The sequence below is a fragment of the Erpetoichthys calabaricus genome, chromosome 10 (assembly GCF_900747795.2).
Source record: "Erpetoichthys calabaricus chromosome 10, fErpCal1.3, whole genome shotgun sequence".
Taxonomy (NCBI): Eukaryota; Metazoa; Chordata; class Cladistia; order Polypteriformes; family Polypteridae; genus Erpetoichthys; species Erpetoichthys calabaricus.
In genome coordinates this window covers 11368944-11376409 of record NC_041403.2, presented here as the reverse complement: position 1 = coordinate 11376409, position 7466 = coordinate 11368944, and the positions used below count along the sequence as shown (strand labels likewise).

The following is a 7466-nucleotide window of genomic DNA, read 5'->3' as shown; positions in this document are numbered from 1 at the left end:
CAATGGGGACAATTTCTTCTTCTTCTTTCAGTTGCTCCCATTAGGGGTTGCCACAGCGGATCATCTTCTTCCATATCTTCCTGTCCTTATCATCTTGCTCTGTCACACCCATCACCTGCATGTCCTCTCTCATCACATCCATAAACCTTCTCTTAGACCTTCCTCTTTTCCTCTTCCCTGACAGCTCTATCCTTAGCATCCTTCTCCCAATATACCCCTCATCTCTCCTCTGCACATGTCCAAACCAATGCAATCTCACCTCTCTGACTTTTTCTCCAAACCATCCAACTTGAGCTGACCCTCTAATGTCCTCATTTCTAATCCTGTCCATCCTCGTCACACCCAATGCAAATCTTAGCATCTTTAACTCTGCCACCTCCCGCTCTGTCTCCTGCTTTCTGGTCAGTGCCACCATCTCCAGCCCTTATGACATAGCTGGTCTCACTACCGTCCTGTAGACCTTCCCTTTCACTCTTGCTGATATCCGTCTGTCACAAATCACTCCTGACACTCTTCTCCACCCATTCCACTCTTCCTGCACCCTCTTTTTCACTTCTCTTCCACAATCCCTGTTACTCTGTACTGTTGATCCCAAGTATTTAAACTCATCCACCTTCGCCAACTCTACTCCTTGCATCCTCACCATTCCACTGACCTCCCTCTCATTCACACACATGTTTTCTACCTTGGTGGTCCTACTGACCTTCATTCCTCTCCTCTCTAGAGCATATCCCCACCTCTCCAAGGTCTCCTCCACCTGCTCCCTACTCTCACTACAGATCACAATGTCATCAGCAAACATCATAGTTCACGGGGAATCCTGTCTAATCTCGTTTGTCAACCTGTCCATCACCATTAACAATAAGAAAGGGCTCAGAGCCGATCCCTGATGTAATCCCACCTCCATCACTGCCACCGCAGTCCTCACCACTGTCACACTTCCCTCATACATAACTCTTACGTACTTGTCTGCCACTCCCGACTTCCTCATACAATACCACAGCTCCTCTTGAGGTACCCTGTTATTTGCTTTCTCCAGGTCCACAAAGGTGCAATGCAACTCCTTCTGGCCTTCTCTAAACTTCTCCATCAACATCCTCAGAGCAAACATCACATCTGTGGTGCTCTTTCTTGGCATGAAACCACACTGCTGCTCACTAATCATCACCTCACTTCTTAACCGATTTTCCACTACTCTGTCCATTAACTTCATGCTCTGGCTCATCAATTTTATCCCCCTGTAGATATTACAGTCCTGCACATCCCCCTTATTCTTAAATACCAGTACACTTGTTCTCCACTCCTCAGGTATCCTCTCACTTTCCAAGATTCCATTAAACAATCTGGTTAACAGGCTCAAAAAGTGTTATTTGTGAGCCAGACCAGAGGTTGGTGCTCTCACCTCATCCTCTCTCGTCTTATTCCTCTGCAGCCCAGCTGAAGACCCTGACTCTTAATGACATCGCCATTGACCCACCCACTGTTGACATCACTTCCGGCCAACCATGATGACATCATTTCCTCTACCCAGAATTCCCCTTCCTGCCACATCAGTTCCCGTTCCGGCTGTCTTGACTCCACCTCTACCTCCTACCTACCACATTTGTAGATCCGTCTCAATCTCAATCTATTCAGTTCAATTGTGAACTCTACTCCTGTAAAGACACGTTTCTTTTTATTTACTGATTTTTCAGTATACGGGGTGGCCATCCCCAAACCTTTTTCTGTCTGATTTTTTTTATCACATTGGCGTAGTCAGCAGGATTTCAGCTCTAAGATGACCCAGGAGCATAACCTAAGAGACTCTATTAGCCATCGCAATGAAACTCCAATCTTGAATGGTCCAGGTAGGCAACCAGATTGTTGAGTGTGAGGGTTGTGTTGCTATTCGGAAGGACCAAGCATGACTTCTCTCCTAAGTATATCGGTAATATTACCAGATGGACCATCTTGGGAGTGTGCGGGGAGGGGGGTAACAGAATTGGGCCAATCCTGAAAGAGAAAGCGCAAGGGGCTTATTATGAACTCTCGGAGGAGAATGTCACCCAGCACAACCCCACAAAGGCAGCGACCATTGACAAAGGTGGGGAGGTCCAAGACCAGCAGGCGAGGCTTGTGACTGAGTGGACATTTGACCCTGAGCGGCCAACTCACTCGCAGTCTTTGACCCTATGGGGCAGGACCGGGTGCTGGCTAAGGCCAGGATGAAAACAATGCCCGAACATTGAACAAGTTGTCTGTAACTTTCTATTGAGTGCCCTACCTGAATATCTCACCCACCCAGTTCGAGAACAACCTTTCAAAAATATGAGTGATCTCATGGAGATCACTGAGAGATATAGGGCCCAAAACAGTCCATTCATCAAACCCCGACAGGACGTGTCCCTAACCTCCAGCCCAAATGTCACCATATGGAACAAACGCCAAAGCCTCCAGACAAGCGGCAGTACTGGGCAAAGATCCGGTATGCTGGGGAATCGCGGAGATGAGATATTGTGCTAGTGCTAACCTATTATCTTTCCCTTGGACGAGGATGGTAGTTGTAAATGAACATAAGGTCACCCTGCTAATAGACACCTCTATGTGTTACTGTGACAGTGGCGTAAAGGGAAGACTAGTCTAACCTGTATTCACGGGGAGACACAGTGGTACCGTCCCGCCTCCTGTACCATCTGTTCCATAAGGCCTTTGCAGATGGCAGTCCACTCTTCCTCGTGATCCTGGGTAGAGACTGGTCAAAAAATAAAAGCGATATCACACTGTGGCGGACAGCTGGGGCCCTTGCTCGGCCAGAACACCCCTATGTTGGAAGGACCAGGGCAGAGGACATATTCTGGGCAATACCTCCCCAGGAACACGAGAGGGCCATGGGTTTGGAGCTTAGAAGCACAACCCTGCTGGGGCGCCTGGCCACCACCAGGGGGCACCTGGACTGCAGCACTTCCACCACACCCGGAAAATCCTGCCAGAAGAGGATCCGGGTACACGATAAAGGAGGCCACCTCACTCCATTCGAGGAGCCAGAGTTGGGAGGTGGAGGACAAAGCTTGCTGGGAGAGGAGTGGAGGCGGCAGAGAAAATGAAAGACAGAAAGAAAGAAGAAGAGAGAGAGAGAAGGGACTGAGCAGTATGGCTGTGGGTAACTGTGTACTGAACTGGAGAGCGGGGAATAGAGCTGCCCCTCAACAAGATAAACTGCACTTGTGTCTTTGTTCTCTGTCTGTGTCTGGGTTTTGGGGGCTGTACGGCCCCAGTATAGATAGATAGATAGATAGATAGATAGATAGATAGATAGATAGATAGATAGATAGATAGATAGATAGATAGATAGATAGATAGATAGATAGATAGATAGATAGATACTTTATTAAGCCCAAGGGGAAATCCACACCACACACACCAACCACTCCCGTCAAACCGTTGGACCTGGCAATGGATGGAGATAATCCGCCCCAAACTGTCCCCACACCGCCTACACTGCCAGCGTGAAAGAGTCATGTGGTGACCCAGTGTGACACAGCGGAGGTTTCAGAAACGACCCCGGATACCCTGACGCCCGGGCCGTCGACATTGCGGGTGGACGCTTTGCCAACTGAGGTGAGTCCTGATCTTCTGAATACCCTACAATTTCAATTTAGACAAACACCGGCCTCCTTTGAATGAGAACAGTGGATTGATGATTCCTTTAAGTTTGCCAAGAATGCAGGTGTTTCAATAAACGGTCAATGCACCTTATGCCCACGCCACCAGGGCCCCACTTTGTCATAGAAAATGACTTATTATATGAGGTAGCTGAGCACGAGGGGGAGGCGAGGTCACCATTATAGTACCACAGACCTTGCGGCAGCAGGTTTTTGAACTTGCACACACCCACCTCCTAGGCACCCATCTGGAGGCCGACAAAACCATTGGAGAGAATCAAACTCCGATGTTATTGGTCAGGAATCCATGAGGAGGTCCGACATTTCTGTGCTTCATGTCCCGAGTGTCAGTTACGTCAGATTGCTAAGGAGGACCGTGCTCCATTGGTTCCCCTTCCCCTGATTGACATTACCTTTTAAACGTTTAGGGGTCAATATCTTACCCCTTGATCCCTCTACTAGACGACATAAATATATTCTAGTCCTTGTTGATTATGCTACTCATTACCCTGAGGTAGCCAATTCTAAAGTGATTGCACGGGAACTGGGAGGGCTCTTGGCACGATTCGGCATCCCTAAAGAAGTCTTGACGGACCAAGTGAAGTGGAGACGTTCAGGAAGTTGCCAAATTACTCAAAATCAAACATTTAAAAGATCGCAGAATGTCACTGTAGAGAGATTTAATCAACTCTCAAACAAATGTTATGTGAGATGGTCAGCGAGGATGTAAGGGACTGGGACCAGCTCGGGCCCCCCCCCCCCCCCCCCCTCACACTTTTTGCCCATCGGGAAGTGTCTCAAGTCTCCTCAGGCTTCTCCCCATTTGAGTTATTATATGGATGACAACCCCAATGAATATTGGACATTCTTAAAGAAGGAGAGGAGGAGGAGGCCCTCCCTTCCTCTACCATCTGGAGTACGTTGTGCAATTACGTGATTGATTTGCAAAAATTAGACCGAAATTAAAGGAGAATACGGCATAAAGGCTCAAGCAGCGCAGGCCCGATTGTTATGATCGTGGGACGGTACTTTGGGAGTTCCGCCATGGAGACCATGTCATGGTACTCATGCCGCACTCTAAATTAATGGCCCATACGAAGTTAAGGAGCAAAAAAGGTTAACAAATCATCGACGGAGTGAAAGGATTTATCACGTCAACCTGCTGAAGCCGTGGAGGGACAGGGAGCCCGACCCTTTCTCTTCCGGCCAGCCCCGTTCCCTTTTCGCCTTTAAATAATGTCCTTAACTTCAGCTCTAGTTTGATGCCCACACAACAACAGGCTCTTTGGGCAGTAATCCTGTCTGTCCCTGGGGTAGTCAGCGAGAAACCTGGTTGGACCACGCTCATTGATCATAACATAATAGCAGACCCTGGGGTAATCGTTCAGGAGCGGCCATAACTCCCTCTCTAGCTAGCCAAACTGACCAATCAAATTACACTGAGGGCCACGACACACAGACCTTAGTGTTTTATTATATAGTAGTATAAGTGCCACGGAGGACAGATGGGCATCCCGATTGGACGATTGGATAACCTCTGGACAAAATGGAAAGGGGCCAGGGGATGGACAAGCACAAGCTGGAATCCAGGAGCAGTTCCATACCCCTTGTGTTAGGTGGCAGTGGTCTGCTGGAGGCATCCCAACTTGTACACCTGCAGGGATTCATGGGAATTGTAGTACAGAAATCCAGCCCTGTCTGGGAGGCCTACCCTGGTTCCCAAAACAACCTGGAAGTACTCTCCACAAGTCACACTTGGTTACCAAAAGCAGTGCTGGGCCCAGCAAAAAAGGAGTCAGGGTTGGGAGGTAGAGGGAGACGCTCAAGTGGAGGTGGAAGGGGAGGATAGAGGTCCGTCATCTGTATGGTTATGGCTGTGCTCAAGGTAAAAAAGTATTTGGTGGATTATAAAATCTATTATTTGAACCTGTTGACCGTTGTTGGACATTATTGGGTCTTGGGTTTTGAGGCTCGGTGATGCTCCTTATTGGTCACAGTAGCCTGCATTGTTGCATTTAAGCCATACTGCATTCCTTGTGTTTTGTTACAGACAAGTATTTTTTTTTTTCCTTGGCTTGTATTTAGTTCTTGTTTCATTATTGCGTTTTCTTATTTTTGAATTATTACAATTCACATTTAAAGGGCTTTATTATTTACTGTTCATGCTCTGTCTCTTTAAATGTTTTGTCCATTCCGTGAACTTTGTGGATGGAGCCCCCAGGAGGTGGAGTTATGTCTCAGACAGGGTTCCTGACCTCCTACTTGTTTTGTGTCTTTGTTGTCCATTTTTGGATTTACTTTGAATTTCTTTTGTTCATGATCTGCGGTATTCTTTGCGCTTGTATGCATCTGTATTTAAGCCCGTTGTTTAGTGCCAAGTATTTTGTGGGTAGTCCCTTAAGAGGCGTGGTTACCTGCCTTTCACCCTATAAATCTAGAGGGTCTCCCACTGTTCCTGAGAGGGATAGAAGAGAGAGAGAGAGAGAGAGAGAGAGAAGAGAGAGAAGAGAGAGAAGAGAGAGGTGACTGGAGGTGACTAGAAGAGAGAGAAGAGAGAGAAGAGAGAGACAGAGAGAGAAGAGAGAGGTGACTGGAGGTGACTAGAAGAGAGAGAAGAGAGAGAGAGAGAAAGAGAGCAAGAGAGGTAGGCTGTCAGAAGGGTGGAGACTAAGAGAGAGAGAAGAGAGAGAAGAGAGAGAAGAGAGAGAGAGAGAGAGAAGGGGGAGAGAAGAGAGAGAAGAGAGAGAAGAGAGAGAAGAGAGAGAAGGAGAGGGAGGCTGTCAGAAGGGGTGGAGAGAAGAGAGAGAAGAGAGAGAAGAGAGAGAAGAGAGGTAGGCTGTCAGAAGGGGTGGAGAAGAGAGAGAAGAGAGAGAAGAGAGAGAGAGAGCAAGAGAAGTAGGCTGTCAGAAGGGGTGGAGACTAGAAGAGAGAGAAGAGAGAGAAGAGAGAGCAAGAGAGGTAGGCTGTCAGAAGGGGTCGAGAAGAGAGAGAAGAGAGAGAAGAGAGAGAGAGAGCAGGAGAGGGAGGCTGTCAGAAGGGGTGGAGAGAAGAGAGAGAAGAGAGAGAAGAGAGAGCAAGAGAGGTAGGCTGTCAGAAGGGGTGGAGACTAAGAGAGAGAGAGAGACAGAGAGAGCAGGAGAGGTAGGCTGTCAGAAGGGGTGGAGAGAAGAGAGAGAAGAGAGAGAAGAGAGAGGAAGAGAAGTAGGCTGTCAGAAGGGGTGGAGAGAAGAGAGAGAAGAGAGAGAAGAGAGAGAAGAGAGAGGTGACTGGAGGTGACTAGAAGAGAGAGAAGAGAGAGAAGAGAGAGAAGAGAGAGAAGAGAGAGGTGACTGGAGGTGACTAGAAGAGAGAGAGAGAGAGAGAGAGAGAGAGAAGAGAGAGGTGACTGGAGGTGACTAGAAGAGAGAGAAGAGAGAGAAGAGAGAGAGAGAGAGGAGAGGAGGCTGTCAGAAGGGGTGGAGAAGAGAGAGAAGAGAGAGAAGAGAGAGAAGAGAGAGCAAGAGAGGTAGGCTGTCAGAAGGGGTGGAGACTAAGAGAGAGAGAGAGAGAGAGACAGAGAGAGCAGGAGAGGTAGGCTGTCAGAAGGGGTGGAGACTAAGAGAGACAGAGAGAGACAGAGAGAGCAGGAGAGGTAGGCTGTCAGAAGGGGTGGAGACTAAGAGAGAGAGAGAGAGAGAAAGAGAGCAAGAGAGGTAGGCTGTCAGAAAGGGTGGAGACTAAGAGAGAGAGAGACAGAGAGAGAGAGAGAGCGAGCGAGAGAGGTAGGCTGTCAGAAGGGGTGGAGACTAAGAGAGAGAGAGAGACAGAGAGAGACAGAGAGAGCAG

The 7466-nt window shown here is 48.3% G+C and overlaps 1 long non-coding RNA gene across 3 annotated transcripts; it reads left to right on the top strand.

The window, feature by feature from the left end:
- The first annotated feature begins 6423 nt into the window (after positions 1-6423).
- LOC127529389 (uncharacterized) lies at positions 6424-7138 on the top strand. 3 transcript variants are annotated; one of them, XR_007936066.1, is made up of 3 exons: positions 6424-6472; positions 6866-6966; positions 7014-7138. It is a non-coding gene; the product is annotated as an uncharacterized LOC127529389 (long non-coding RNA). The 3 variants fall into 3 exon arrangements; XR_007936065.1 differs by having other exon boundaries at positions 6428-6472; positions 6866-6976; positions 7033-7138; XR_007936067.1 differs by having other exon boundaries at positions 6430-6479; positions 6855-6966.
- The last annotated feature ends 328 nt before the right edge of the window (positions 7139-7466 follow it).